The sequence below is a fragment of the Equus caballus genome, chromosome 20, assembly GCF_041296265.1.
Source record: "Equus caballus isolate H_3958 breed thoroughbred chromosome 20, TB-T2T, whole genome shotgun sequence".
In the NCBI taxonomy this organism is placed as follows: Eukaryota; Metazoa; Chordata; class Mammalia; order Perissodactyla; family Equidae; genus Equus; species Equus caballus.
Window position 1 is genome coordinate 2,595,770 of NC_091703.1, and position 16,013 is coordinate 2,611,782.

Consider the following 16,013-nt stretch of genomic DNA (forward strand, 5'->3'; position numbering starts at 1 on the left):
CATATACGTAAAATGGAGCTAATAATAGAACCTTTCATAAGGTTACAATTAAGATTACGTAGGATAATCCTAGCGAAGCACACTACGCAGCATATAAAAGACACCAACAAATAATACAAAACCTCACCAACAAGCCCCTGTGGAACACCTCAAGTGCTCAAGGCTGCAGATGCCCCAGAAGATGAAGGTGAGGTTCAGAGCACAACAAGGAGAACTCGCTGATTATCTCTATCTTTCTATAGTGAGAAGTTAGATGCCCCGGCCCCTGCCTTCAGCCTGCAGTCAGGTAGGAGATCAGAGGCATAGTCTCTGAAGAAACCAAAGAGAAGAAACCAGGACTCAGGAACAACAGGCACAGCAGAGGGGACTGTCAACCTGCACAGCAAACAGTGGACTTCCTCAGGCCGGTCCCCTCCCTGCTCTCACACCATTGTCAGCAGGTTGTGCAGACTGTTCCTGCCCAATTCCACCCTGTCTGGATAACTAGAACCTCACTCTCTGGAGAAACTGAAGAGCCCCAGGAAAAAAAGAACCAAAGATCCTGACATGGAAGGTTCTGAAGCTGGTACCTGAAGGTTACTGTAAATATTCAGTAAGATTACCTTGTCACGAAAAAAAGTTAATCTTGTCAATTTGCTGTTTTTCTGTTTAACCTGAGGGGTAACTCAAAGGTCACAGGATTTATCAGCTTGTTTTACAGAAGAGAATGGCTTCAAGGATCACCACATAACCAGCCCCCAGCTGCCACTGACCCCAGAAGTCAGACTGCCCAAGGGCTTATCTGGAGTGAAAGAAACACAGATTACCCCTTTGTTTCTCTAAAAGTCCTCCTGCCAAGCCCCTTAGCTCTACAAAACCCCCTCCTTTCTTCTCTTGTTAAGATGTATCTGAAAGAACCCAGGCTCCCACCTTCTCATTTTGGCCAATTCGAACAAATCTTTCTCTACCTCCAAGCACCGATGTCTCATTGTTTGGCTTACTGCACGTCAGACACAGGAACTTGCGATTAAGAGGTCTGGTATCAATCCTCCTGTAAGTGAGCATAAGTGAGGCCATCTTGTTATGCTAAATGGCCCCAGCCCCTCCTTCGTGTGACTACTTGTTGCTCTGCACGTACTCTAAAAAATTTACATGCTGTCCTGATTTATGGCCTCTGCTCACATATGTACTCCCCAATAGCTTGATAAATTGAAACTTTGTTCTATGAGTTTCTTTCCAGGAATAGGCTGACCACAGGCAGGAAACATACCTACAAGGTATCCATCATAGTTGATGGAAGAATGAAACAATGTGATGCCTGGAGCCCATCATGACTAGAGACCAACATCCCTGGACCCCTCCTCACTACCCATTTTCCCTATATAACTGCCTCAAGATTCTGTAATCCTGGAAGATGAGTTTTTGAGACATTAGTCACCCATGTTCCGATTAGCTGGCTAATCTAATTAAACTTCCTGTCTCGATCTCTACCTCTGTTGTGATTAACTGGCTCAGATCACAGTGAGCAGAGCAGCCCATTGCTTGGTATCACTCCCCAAAAAAGGAAGAGCAACTTGCAGTCACATCACTTAACAGAGAAGCCACTTACAAACTCTGCCCATACACAGACTAATCAGCTATTCACAGCCTCACTCTAAAAAACACGACGACAGCTAGAGGCTATAAGATGGTCAAGGAAAATATGTGAGAAAGAGATAGAAGTCAGATAAACTAAAAGATCCAGAAAAAATAGATAATGCAGGTGATATGGGCTGAACTGTGTGCCCTCAAACAAGTCACGTTGCAGTCCTAACCCCCGGAACCTCAGCATGTATTGAGAGATCAGGCCTTTAAAGAGGTGATTAAGGTAAAATGAGGTCATATGGGTGCCCTCGTCCAACATGACTGGCGTTGCTGTAAGAAGAGATCAGGACCCAGACACACAGAGGGACAACCACATGAGCACACAGGGAGGAGACGGCCATCTGCAAGCCCAGGAAAGAGGCCTCAGAAGGAAGCAACCCCACCAACACCTTGATCTTCAACTTCCAGCCCCCAGAATCATGAGAAAATACATTTCTGTTGTTTCAGCCACCCAGTCTATCAGACTTTGTTATGTGAGCCCTAGCAAACTAACACAGCAGTTAACAAAAGAAAAAAAAAACTCCAAAAGTATTGCAGACTTTGATCCCAAATCAATATCTGCAGAGGGAGAAAATTTTTATCCCTAAAAGAACAGGATGCCATGAAAAGGAATCAATCCAAGAATAAGAGCTCTTGAAACTTTCAAAAGAAGCAAGATTTGTATCACCCTATTAATGCAGGAATGACTAGTGGTTTAACTGAAGGTAGGAATAAAGTTGCACATAGGCAGCTGTGTTTGGGGAGTGAGGAAAGAGAATAAAGAGGGAGAAGGAGTTAAAATTTTTTGCCTAAAATTACTATCAACATAATGGCAGATTAGACACAGAATCTGGAAATGTGGAGGTGGATGCCAGAAGAGAGAGCTAAACGAGTTTGGGGTGTGTTGCATAAAAAAGAATATGACTGACCTTGGTCCCTGGTTTCTGGGAGGGAGACTCAAAATCCAAGAAGTTCTTGTTCTTCATGAGCCCTTCAGACCATACCTGAGTCTACGCTAACAAAACAACTCAAAATCAGGCCAAACCAGAAGGAGCAGCCCTGTGACTAGAGGGCTGGGGTTTTCCGCCATGTGCTATCAGGCTGCCTCCTATGGAAAAAAGGAGCAGGCTGGAGAGGGAGGTCAATCACATGGCCCAGGATGCAATCAATCACACTACGTCACACATTTAATACAATTAAAACAGCAGGACAATGACAATAGAAAACAAAGGACTGGAAAGATCTTACCCTTCATCCAATAAACCAAATGAGACAACTCAAGGTTCCTGAGCGTCTCTCCTTCCCTATCACACCTCCTGAACCAAACAGTCAGCCTCTTTCTGCCAGAATCCAAAGTCAACTATTCCTCTCAATTCTAGAGTAGCTCTCCCAGCTAAGACCTTCATCTCCTCTCCCTGGATGTTGAAACAGATTCCTAACTGGTTTCTTTGCCCCTATTACCTCTCCACTGCAATCCACCCTCAGCAAACACCAGAGATAATTCTCCAAAATACAGATCTAATGCCTATCATGCCTGATTTAAAAAAAAAAATCTTCCATGACACCCCACTGCTCCAGTGGTCTCTAGTGCCCACATCCTTAGCATTTTATTAAAACCTGTCACAGCTACCCTTCTACATTTCTTACTTCACCCTCAGTCATTTCCCTCATTTATGAGACACTAACCACCTAAGCCCGTTCACCTGTTATGAACTGCCAAGTACTTTTATGCCTTCATGATTTCATTTGTCTTTTTTTCAATTAAACAGAAAGTCTTCCAAGTTTGTTAATCCTTACCAGACTTTCAAGGTCAAGCTTAAACGTCACTTTCTCTAAGAAAGTCTCCCTGACCACCCCCTACAATGTTTTTGCCACATAATTCTAATATTCATTGTGTTAAATCTTAGATATTACGTTTGCGTCTCCTTGGGAAGACACATGATGTTTAATCAACTCTCTATCCCCAATGCCTGTCATACATTACTCGACAGAAAATAAACACGCCGTACGACTGCTGAAAGCGGCTCAGTGAACGTCCTCTGAATGCCTCACAGTCTCAGCGGGACACTGGACTTACAAGAGGACAAAGAGAAGAACTGCGAGGGGGAGAAGACAGGGATGGGGGGAGGCATTAGGCTACACATGCAACGACAAAACAAACGTGAAAAGACACTGTACACCACAGCATCAAAATAATAAAATAGGAATAAAGTTTCAGAAGAAGTGCAAAACTTGTACTTCAAAAACTCAAAAATGCTGTTGGAAGAAATTAAAGAAGACCTGAATAAACGGAAAGACATGGATAGGAAGACTCCATGTTGTTAAGATGGCAACACTCCCCAAGTTGATCTGTAAATAAAACGCAATGCCTCTCAAATCCCCAGCTGGCTTTTTTAAAGAAACTGACAAGCTGGTCATAAAATCCTATGGAAATAGAAAGGACCCTGAATAGCCAGAACAATCTTGAAAAAGAGGAACAAAGTTGGAGGACTCAATTCCTAATTTCAAAACTTACTATAAAGCTACAGCAATCAGTGCAGTGCCAGCATGAGGAGAAAGATACAGATCAATGGAATAGAATTCAAAGTCCAGAGAGAAAACCGTTACATTTATGGTCAATTGATTTTTGAACAATAGAGAAAAAAATAATCGTTTTAACAAATGGTGCTGGGACAACTTGATAACCACATGCAAGAGACCAGAGTTGGATCCCTTCCTTTATCACACACAAAATTTACTCCAAACACAATGTAGACTTAAAGGTAGAAGATAAAACTATAAAACTCTCTGAAGAAAACATAGAAGTAAATCTCTGTGACCTTGGGGTAGGCAAAGCCTTCTCAGATACAACACAACAAGCAACAAAAGAGATACATCAAACTTGATCAAAATCAAAAGTTTTTGTGCTTCAAAGGAAGGCCTCAGGAAAGTGAAAAGACAACCCGCAGAATAGGAGAAAATATTTGCAAATAATGTATCTGATAAGAGACTTGTACCTAGAACATAAAAGAACACTTACAACTCAATAATAAAAACAAGTAATACAATCAAAAAATGGGCAAAGGATCTGAATAGACATTTCTCCAAGGAAGATACAAAAATGTCCAATAAGCACATGGAAAGACGCCCAATGTTATTAGCCATCAGGGAAATGCAAATCAAAATCGCAATGAGATATCTTTATACCCACTAGAAGGCCATAATCAAAAATGCAAAACGTAATGTGTTGGCAAGGATGAGGAGAAATTAGAACCATTGTATACTGCTGGTGGGAATGTAAAAGGTACAACCACTCTGGAAAACAGTTTGGCAGTACCCTAAAAGGTTAAACATAGAGTTACTATATAATTTATCACTTTCACTCCTAAGTATTACCCAAAATGAAAACATATGTCCACACAAAAACATGTCCATGAATGTTTAGAGCAGTATTATTAATAATAGTCAAAAGTGGAGTAAACTCAATAGTCTATCAAGTGATGAGTGGGTAAGAAAACTGTGGCACATACCTATACAATGAAATATTATTTGGCATGAAAGAAAAAAGAATGAAGTACGGACACGTGCTACAAAACAGATGATCCTTGAAAACGTTACACTAAGTGAAAGAAGCCAGTCACAAAGAACTACATTCTATGTAATTCCATTTATATATAAATGTCTGGGATCTACAGACTGGAAAGTAGATTAGTAGTTGCCTAGGGCTGGGTGGGAGGTGGGGGAAGGCTGGGAGGAAATAGAGAGTGACTGTTAATGAGCGTGGCCTTTCTTTCTGTAGGGATGAAAGCTCTAAACTTGATTTTGGCCATGGCTGCACAACTATGTGGCTATACGGAACACCACTGAATTTTACGCTTTAAATGGGTAAACTATATAGTACACGAATAAAGCTATTTAAAATGACAATTGAAAAAAATTCTTCAGATAAGTTCAGGGAGGAATATAAAGGTTACAGTACTTTACTAGGCTGTTTCAGAGAACTTCAAAATCACACAGTACACACAGAGATTGGATACCCAGTCTTCACCTGACAGAACACCCCAGTCCACCCAGCACAGGGCAGCGAAAACACAATCATAAAGCCACAGTCTTATGGCTTGAGGAATCAGAGATTGACCTTTGGGCCAACAGGGTAGCCAGAGAGAGAGAAACGAAATCCTGGAGAGGAGGGAGCCACAGAGGCAGAAGGAATATGACTGAAAGCCTTGGCTGACGCCTGAACTGCACATGCACAGGATGCGCGGGAGAAACACCAAATAGCATAGTGAAGGGCAACAGGTTGAAGGATGGAAAAAGTAAGCAGTGATCGCAGCTGCTGCCCACCACAGGGGAGGCAAGAGTCTGAAATGCAGATCTAGTCAAATTAACAATACCTGCAAAAAAAAGTCAACACTCCTGAGAATAATAAAACAGAATCCAAAGTCTCTAAAATGTATTATCCATATTCCTAGGATACAATAAAAATGACTGGACTCATTAAAAATAACTGAAAAATATGCAGACCCTAGTCAAGTACAAAGCAGACAATAGAAACATCCCCACAAGGTGAGCCAGATCAGAATTAGTAAACAAGAATCTGAAAGAGTCTATAACAGGCTCCTAAACAAATATATGATCATAATGAATGAATATATGGCTATTAGAAAGAGCAGAATTGAAACTATAAAAACAAATAAAATGCAAATTCTAGAACTGACACATACAATATCTGAAATGAAAAGTACACTGATTGGATTAAACAGAAGGAGGAAGTTGAAGAAACAGTCAGTGAACATAAATGAAACCGGTAAACAGTTAGTTATTAATGATTACATAGCTAATAGCTAAAGGTTTTTTCTTTTTTGCAATGACTGACTATAACTTTTAGCTGTTTAACCTGCCCACTGTTAACTGGCTGCTCAGGCAACATGCTGACTCCCACACGGCTCCTACAGATAACGTCTCCCTGGAGCCTGGGTCACAATGGTAATGGGTGTGTGAGCTGTTTTTCAGGAATTAGAACCCCTTGTCCAGTTCAGGCCAGTTGAGACCACGAACCCATCAACTGTGTAAGTGCAGATGCCCAGTAAGTGACCTTTTGATATCAAGAGGCTAAAAATTCCACCCCCAGATCATGCTCACACCACCATTCTGTGAACACGGGTCCTATGGAGAGGCACGGGGTCTGACCACACCTGCGCAGATCATCATTACCTCACCTCTCCTCACCTCCAGTCACCTCTGTCCACACTTGAGACCGCCTTGCCGCCTTCCCCATAAATACCCCTGGATCCCCATTTATGGAGAGGAGGACTTGAGACTCGTTCTCCTTCTTCCTCACCTGGCTGCCTCATGATTAAAACCCTCTCTTTGCTGCAATCTTGTCATCTCAGTGACTGGCTTTCTGGGCAACAGGCAAAAACAAACCAGATCCGATAACACAAACACAGATCAATAGAAAGTATCTAATATGAGGAATAGGAAAAAAAGAAAAGAAAGCGAAGAGAGATTCCGCAACACAGGGACAATATCAAGTGCTCTGATATAAGTGGAGTCCCAGAGGAGAGAAGAGAAGGAACAGAGCATAAAATATTTGAAGAAAATATGAGTGAAATTTTCCCAAATTTATTGAAAACTATTATTCTAGACATTCAAGAAGTCCAGCAATCACCAGGCAAGATAAACACAAACAAAACACACCTAGACACACTGAAGTCAAACTGCTGGAAATCAAAGATAAAGAGAAACTCTTAAAAGCAGCCAGAGGAACAAAATGACACATTATACAAAGACGAATGACAATACAAATGATGATATCTTCTAATTAGCAAAACTAGAGGCCAAAAGACATCTTTAAAGTGCTGAAAGAAAAAAAATATCAGAAATGAAGGCTTTAAAAAAGGCATTTTCTGGTGTCAGGAAGACTGCACAGCCATATGCAAAAGAATGAAACTGTATCCTTATCTTACGCTATATACAAAAATCAACTTAAAATGGATTAAATATTTTAACGTAAGACCTGACACTGTAAGACCCCTACAAGAAAATACAAGGGGTAAACTTCTTAACATCAGTCATAGTGATGATTTTTTGGATTTGACACCAAAAACTAAGGCAACAAAAGCAAAATTAAACAAGTAAGACTACATCAAACTGAAAAGCTTCTGCACAGCAAAGAAAATCATCGACCTATGAAAAGGCAACCTATGTAATGGGAGAAGATATCTCCAAATCATGACACAGGGTGGCAAAATGGATTAAAGAACAAGATCCAACAATTTGTTGCCTCCAGGAAACACACCTCAGCTCCAAGGACAAACACAGGCTCAGAGTGAAGGGGTGGAAGACAATACTCCAAGTTAATAGCAAAAAGAAAGCAGGTGTCACAATGCTTATATCAGACAAAACAGACTTCAAAATAAGGCAGATAAAGAGAGACATAGAGGGCCAATATATAATGATCAAAGGGACACTTCATCAAGAAGAAATAAGGCTGATAAATATCTATGCACCCAACACAGGAGCACCAAAGTTCATAAAGCAACTATTAACAAACCTAAAAGAAGACATCAAAAATAACACAATAATAGTAGGGGACCTCAACACCCCACTCACATCAATGGACAGATCATCCAGACAGAAAATCAACAAAGAAACAGTGGAGCTAAACGAAAAGCTAAAACAACTGGACTTAATACACATATATAGAACACTCCATCCACAGACAGCAGAATACACGTTCTTCTCAAGCGTGCATGGAACATTCTCAAGGATAGACCATATGTTAGGAAACAAAGCAAGCCTCTACACATTTAAAAAAAGTGAAATAATAACAAGCATCTTCTCCCATCATAATGCCATAAAGCTAGAAATTAATTACAAGAAAAAAGCTGAGAAAGGCACAAGGATGTGGAGACTAAACAATATGCTATTGAAAAAGCAATGGATCATTGAAGAAATTAAAGAAGAAATCAAAAAATACCTGGAGACAAATGAAAATGATAATGTGCCATACCAACTCACATAGGATACAGCAAAAGCTGTTATTAAGAGGGAAATTCATTGCAATAGAGGCACACCTTAACAAACAAGAAAAATCCCAAATACGCAATGTTAAACTACACCTAACTGAATTCGAGAAAGAAAAACAAAGCCAAAAGTCAGCGCAAGGAGAGAAATAATAAAAATCAGAGCAGAAATAAATGCTATTGAAACAAAAAAGGCAGTAGAAAGGATCAATGAAACAAAGAGCTGGTTCTTTGAGAAGATAAATAAAACTGACAAACCCCTAGCCAGACTTACACAGAAAAAAAGAGAGAAAGCTCAAATAAACAAAATCAGAAATGAAAGAGGAGAAATAACAACAGACTCCACAGAAATACAACTGATTATAAGAGAATACTAGGAAAAACTATATGCCAGCAAAATGGATAACCTAGAGGAAATGGTTAAATTCTTAGACTCCTACAATCTCCCAAAGCTTAGTCAAGAAGAAGCAGACAATTTGAACAGACCAAGCACAAGGAAAGAGATTGAAACAGCAATAAAAAGCATCCCAAACAATAAAACCCCAGAACCAGATGGCTTTCCTAGGGAATTCTACCAAACTTTCAGAGAAGATTTAATACCTATCCTTTTCAAGCTATTCCAAAAAATTAGGGAGGATGGAACACTTCCTAACACATTCTACGAGGCCAACATCATGCTGATACCAAAGCCTGACAAGGACAACACAAAAAAGGAGAACTACAGGCCAGTATTGCTGATGAACATAGATGCAGAAATTCTCAAAAAAATTTTGGCAACCCGAATTCAGCAATTCATCAAAAGGATCATATATCATGATCAAGTGGGATTCACACCAGGGACACAGGGATGGTCCAACATCCGCAAGTCAATCAACGTGATACACTACATCAACAAAATGAAAAACAAAAACCACATGATCATCTCAATAGATGCAGAGAAAGCATTCGACAAGATCCAACACCCATTTATGATAAAAACCCTCAATAAAATGGGTATAGAAGGAAAGTACCTCAACATAATAAAGGCCATATATGACAGACCCACAGCCAACATCATACTCAATGGACAAAAACTGAAAGCCATCCCTCTGAGGACAGCAACAAGACAAGGGGGCCCACTTTCACCACTCCTATTCAACATAGTACTGGAGGTGTTGGCCAGAGCAATTCGGCAGGAAAAAGAAATAAAAGGAATCCAAATAGGCAATGAAGAAGTAAAACTCTCGCTGTTTGCAGACGACATGATCTTACATATAGAAAACCCCAAAGAATCCATAGAAAAACTATTAGAAATAATGAACAACTACAGCAAAGTAGCAGGGTATAAAATCAACATAGATAAATCAGTAGCATTTCTATACACTAACAATGAACTAACAGAAAAAGAACTCAAGAACTCAATCCCATTCACAACTGCAACGAAAAGAATAAAATACCTTGGGATAAACTTAACCAAGGAAGTGAAGGATCTATACAACGAAAACGACAAGACTTTCTTGAAAGAAATTGACGACGACATAAAGAGATGGAAAGATATTCCATGCACATGGATTGGAAGAATAAACATAGTTAAAATGTCCATACTACCTAAAGCAATCTACAGATTCAATGCTATCCCAATCAGAATCCCAAGAACATTCTTCACAGAAATTGAACAAAGAATCCTAAAATTCATATGGGGCAACAAAAGACCGCGAATTGCCAAAGCAATCCTGACCAAGAAAAACAAAGCCGGCAGAATCATAATCCCCGATTTCAAAACATACTACAAAGCTACAGTGATCAAAACAGCATGGTACTGGTACAAAAACAGGTCCACAGATCAATGGAACAGAATTGAAAGCCCAGAGATAAAACCACACATCTATGGACAGCTAATCTTCGACAAAGGAGCAGAGGGCCTACGATGGAGAAAAAAAAGTCTCTTCAACAAATGGTGCTGGGAAAACTGGACAGCCACATGCAAAAGATTGAAAATTGACCATTCTTTTTCACCACACACCAAAATAAACTCAAAATGGATCAAAGACCTAAAGATTAGGCCGGAAACAATAAGTCTTCTGGAAGAGAATATAGGCAGTACACTCTTTGACATCAGTTTCAAAAGAATCTTTTCAGACACTATAACTCCTCAGTTGAGGGAAACAATAGAAAGAATAAACGAATGGGACTTCATCAGACTAAAGAGCTTCTTTAAGGCAAGGGAAAACAGGATTGAAACAAAAAAACAGCTCACTAATTGGGAAAAAATATTTACAAGCCACTTATCTGACAAAGGGTTAATCTCCATAATATACAAAGAACTCACACGGCTTAACAACAAAAAAACAAACAACCCGATCAAAAAATGGGCAGAGGACATGAACAGACATTTCTCAAAAGAAGATATGAATATGGCCAAGAAACACATGAAAAGATTTTCATCATCGCTAATCATCAGGGAAATGCAAATCAAAACTACACTAAGATATCAACTTACACCCGTTAGATTGGCAAAAACATCCAAAACCAAGAGCGACAAATGTTGGAGAGGTTGTGGAGAAAAAGGAACCCTCATACACTGTTGGTGGGAATGCAAACTGGTACAGCCACTATGGAAAACAGTATGGAGATTTCTCAACAAGTTAAAAATAGAAATACCTTATGACCCAGCCATCCCATTACTGGGTATCTATCCTAAGAACCTGAAATCAGAAATCCCAAGAGTCCCATGCACCCCTATGTTCATCGCAGCATTATTTACAATAGCCAAGACGTGGAACCAACCTACATGCCCAGAAACTGATGATTGGATAAAGAAGATATGGTATATATACACAATGGAATACTACTCAGCCATAAAAAAAGACAAAATTGGCCCATTCGCAGCAACGTGGATGGACCTCGAGGGTATTCTGTTAAGCGAAATAAGCCAGTCAGAGAAAGACGAACTCTATATGACTCCACTCATAGGCGGAAGTTAATATATTGACAAGGAGATCTGATCCGTGGTTACCAGGGAAAAGGGGGGGTTGGGGGAGGGCACAAAGGGGGAAGTGGTGTACCCACAACATGACTAACAAAAAATTACAACTGAAATCTCACAAGGTTGTAATCTATCATAATATTAATAAAAGAAAAACATAGAAAAAAAAAGCATTTGACAAGATCCAACAGTCATTTATGATAAAAACGCTGAACAAAATGGGGATAGAAGGGAACTACCTCAACATAATAAAGGCCATATATGACAAAGCCACAGCCAACATCATAGTCAAAGGGAAAAAACTGAGTGCCATCCCCCTGAAAACAGGAACGAGACAAGGATGCCCTCTATCACCACTCTTATTTAACATAGTACTGGAGGTTTTGGCCAGAGCAATTAGGCAAGAAAAAGGAATAAAAGGAATCCAAAAACGGAGGGAAGAAGTGAAACTCTCGCTATTTGCAGACAACATGATCTTATGTATAGAAAACCCCAAAGAATCCATTGGAAAACTTGTAGAAATAATCAACAACTACAGCAAAGTTGCAGGGTATAAAATCAATTTACATAAATCAGTAGCATTTTTATACTCTAATAATGAACCCTCAGAAAAAGAACTCAAGAACACAATACCATTCACAATCGCAACAAAAACAATAAAATACCTTGGGGTGAATTTAACTAAGTGAAAGACCTCTACAACGAAAATTACAAGGCTTTTCTGAAAGAAATGGATGACGACATAAAGAGATGGAAAGACATCCCATATACATGGATTGGAAGAATAAACATAGTTAAAATGTCCATTCTACCTAAAGCAATCTACAGATTCAACACCATCCCAATCAGAATCCCAGTGACATTCTTTACAGAAATAGAACAAAGAATCCTAAAATTCATATGGGGCAACAAAAGACCCCGAATTGCTAAAGGAATCCTGAGAAAAAAGGAGAAAGCTAGAGGCATCACAATCCCTGACTTCAAAACATACTACAAAGCTACAGTAAACAAAACAGCATGGTCTGGTACAAAAACAGGTGCACAGATCAATGGAACAGAATTGAAAGCCCAGAAATAAAACCACACATCTATGGACAGCTAATCTTCGACAAATGAGCTCAGGGCATACAATGGAGAAAAGAAAGTCTTTTCAACAAACGGTGCTGTGAAAACTGGAAAGCCACATGGAAAAGAATGAAAATTGACCATTCTTTTTCACCATTCACCAAAATAACTCAAAATGGATCAAAGACCTAACAGGTGAGACCTGAAACCGTAAGGCTTCTAGAGGAAAATGTAGGCCGTACACTCTTTGACATCAGTATTAAAAGGATCTTTTCGGACACCATGTCTTCTCAGAGAAGGGAAACAATAGAAAGAATACACAAATGGGACTTCATCAGACTAAAGAGTTTCTTCAAGGCAAAGGAAAACAGGACTGAAACAAAAAAACAACCCAATAACTGGGAAAAAATATTTGCAAGTCATACATCTGACAAAGGGATAATATCCATAATATATAAAGAACTCACAGAACTCAACAACAAAAAATCAAACAACCCGATCAAAAAATGGGCAGGAGACAAGAACAGACATTTCTCCAAAGATATACGGATGGCCAATAGGCACATGAAAAGATGTTTATCATCGCTGATCATGAGGGAAATGCAAATCAAAACTACACTAAGGTATCACCTTACACCCATTAGAATGACAAAAATAACTAAAACAAATAGTAACAAATGTTGGAGAGGTTGTCGAGAAAAAGGAACCCTCATACACTCCTGGTGGGAATGGAAACTGGTGCAGCCACTATGGAAAACAGCATGGAGATTCCTCAAAAAATTAAAAACAGAACTACCACATGATCCAGCTATCCCACTAATGGGTATCTATCCAAAGAGCTTGAAGTCAGCAATTCCAAAAGTCCCATGTACCCCAATGTTCATTGCAGCATTATTTACAACAGGCAAGACGTGGAAGCAACCTAAGTGCCCATCAACAGATGACTGGATAAAGAAGATGTGATATATACATACAATGGAATACTACTCAGCCATAAAAAAGAACAAAATCGTCCCATTTGCAACAACATGGGTGGACCTTGAGGGAATTATGTTAAGTGAAATGAGCCAGATAGAGAAGGACGATCTCTGTATGATTCCACTCATAGGAGGAATTCAAAAATGCAGACAAATAGAAGAGATTAGTGGCTACCAGGGGAAAGGTGGGGTGAGGGGTGGGCACAAAGGGTGAAGGGGTGCACCTACAACACGACTGACAAACAATAATGTACAACTGAAATCTCACAAGATTGTAACCTATCATTAACCCAATAAAAATTAAATTTAAAAAAAAATTGAAGATTGCCAGACTATCAATTATTTCTCCTCAAATAACTAAAAAAAAAAAAAGAAAAAGAAAACTGGCTACAACCCCAACACAGAAACCTAATAGAAATTATGCCGGTTTCTGGTTGGAATGGTGACAACATTCTGGAGCCAAGTGCTAACATGCTTTGGTTTAAGGGATGGAAACTAACCCGTGAAGATGGCAATATCAGTGGAACCATGCTGCTTGAAGTTGTGGATTGCATCCTCCAGCCAACTCAGCCAACTGATAAGTCCTTGCATCTGCCCCTTCAGGACAACTACAAAATTGACAGTATGGGCACTGTGCTGTGGGCTGAGTGAGACTGGTGTTCTCAAACCCAGCATGGTAGTCACCTTTGGTCCACTCAACATTACAACTGGAGCTTTGAGTGAAGCTCTTCCTAGGGACCACGTGGGCTTCAATGTCAAGACAGTGTCTGTCAAAGATGTTCATCGAGACAAGGAGGCTGTTGACAGCAAAAACGACCCACCAATGAACAGCTGGCTTCACAGCTCAGGTGATTATCCCAAGCCATCCAGGCCAAACCAGCACTGACTTACGCACCTGTGCTGGATTGTCACACAGCTTATCCTGCCTGCAAGTTTGCTGAGCTAAAGGAGGTTGATCATCGTTATGGGAAGAAGCTGGAAGAAATTCTTGAAATCTGGTGATGCTGCCATTGTTGATATGGTTCCTGGCATGCCCATGTGTACTGAGAACTTCTCTGACTATCCTCTTCTGGGTTGTTTTGCTGTCCAGGACATGACACAGAGGCTGCTGTGGGTGTCATCAAAGCAGTGCACAAGAAGGCTGTGGGAGTTGGCAAGGTCACCAAGTCTGCCCAGAAAGCTCAGAAGGCAATTACGCTAATACCTGCCTCCCTCCTCTTAGTCAGGGGTGGAAGAATGGTCTGAGAAATTGTTTGTCTCAACCAGCCATTTAAGTTTAACAGTAAAAGACTGGTTAACGATAACAACGCACTGTACAACCTTCAGAAGAAAAGGAGAATATTTTGTAAACCATTTGTTTGTGTGTTTGTGTGTGTGTGGCAGTTATCAGTTTTTAAAATCACTATTTTTAAATGGAAACAACTTGACCAAAAATCTGTCACAGAATTTTGGGACCTATTAAAACAAAGTTTAATGAGAAAAAAAATTAAAAACAGAACTTCCATACGATCTAGCAATGCCTCTTTTAGATATATCCAAAGGAAACAAAAATCATTATCTTGAAGAGATACATGTACTCCCAATGTTCATTGCAGCATTATTCACAACAGCCAAGATAGGGAAACAACCTAAGTATCCAACGATGGATGAATGGATAAAGCAAATATGACATACATACACATACACACACACACACACACACACAATGGAATATTATTCAGCCTTAAAAAAGAAGGAAATCTTGGGGGCTGGCCCCGTGGCCGAGTGGTTAAGTTCGCGCGCTCCGCTGCAGGCGGCCCAGTGTTTCGTCGGTTCGAATCCTGGGCGCGGACATGGCACTGCTCGTCAGACCACGCTGAGGCAGCGTCCCACATGCCACAACTAGAGGAACCCACAACGAAGAATACACAACTATGTACCGGGGGGCTTTGGGGAGAAAAAGGAAAAAATAAAATCTTTAAAAAAAAAAAAAAGAAGGAAATCTTGCCACTTGTGACAACGTGGATGAACCTGGAGGGCATTACATACTAAGTAAAATAAGCCAGACAGAGAAAGACAAATATCGCATGGCATCACTTATAGGTGAAATCTAAAAAAAAAAAAAGGCTAACTCAGGGCCGGCCTGGTGGCACAGCGGTTAAGTTCGCACGGTCCAATTCCCAGGCGCAGACCTAGCAACACTCATCAAGCCATGCTGTGGCAGGTGTCCCACATATAAAATAGAGGAAGACGGGCATGGATGTTTGCTCAGGGGCACTCTTTCTCAGCAAAAAGAGGAGGATTGGTGGCAGGTGTTAGCTCAGGGCTAATCTTCTTCCAAAAAGAAAACAAGGCTAACTCAAAGAAACAGAGTTGGATGATGACTGTTGGGGGGGGGGGATTGGAGAGAGGATGGTA

The 16,013-nt window shown here is 40.2% G+C and overlaps 1 protein-coding gene and 1 pseudogene across 39 annotated transcripts in view; one reads left to right on the forward strand and one right to left on the reverse strand.

Moving 5' to 3' along the window:
* EXOC2 (exocyst complex component 2) overlaps nt 1-16,013 on the reverse strand; it is a 206,597-nt gene that overhangs the window by 151,458 nt on the left and 39,126 nt on the right. For 2 of the 39 annotated variants that reach the window (XM_070244028.1, XM_070244015.1), the window contains one exon: nt 2,532-2,710. The exons of 33 other annotated variants lie outside the window; for them this stretch is intronic. The gene's annotated coding sequence lies outside the window, so the exon portion shown is untranslated. Of the gene's footprint in view, nt 1-127; nt 782-909; nt 1,031-2,531; nt 2,711-16,013 lie in introns of those variants that run through there. 4 more of the 39 variants (XM_070244031.1, XM_070244018.1, XM_070244030.1 and 1 more) reach the window with 3 other exon arrangements.
* LOC100147485 (elongation factor 1-alpha 1 pseudogene) lies at nt 14,037-14,861 on the forward strand (annotated as a pseudogene).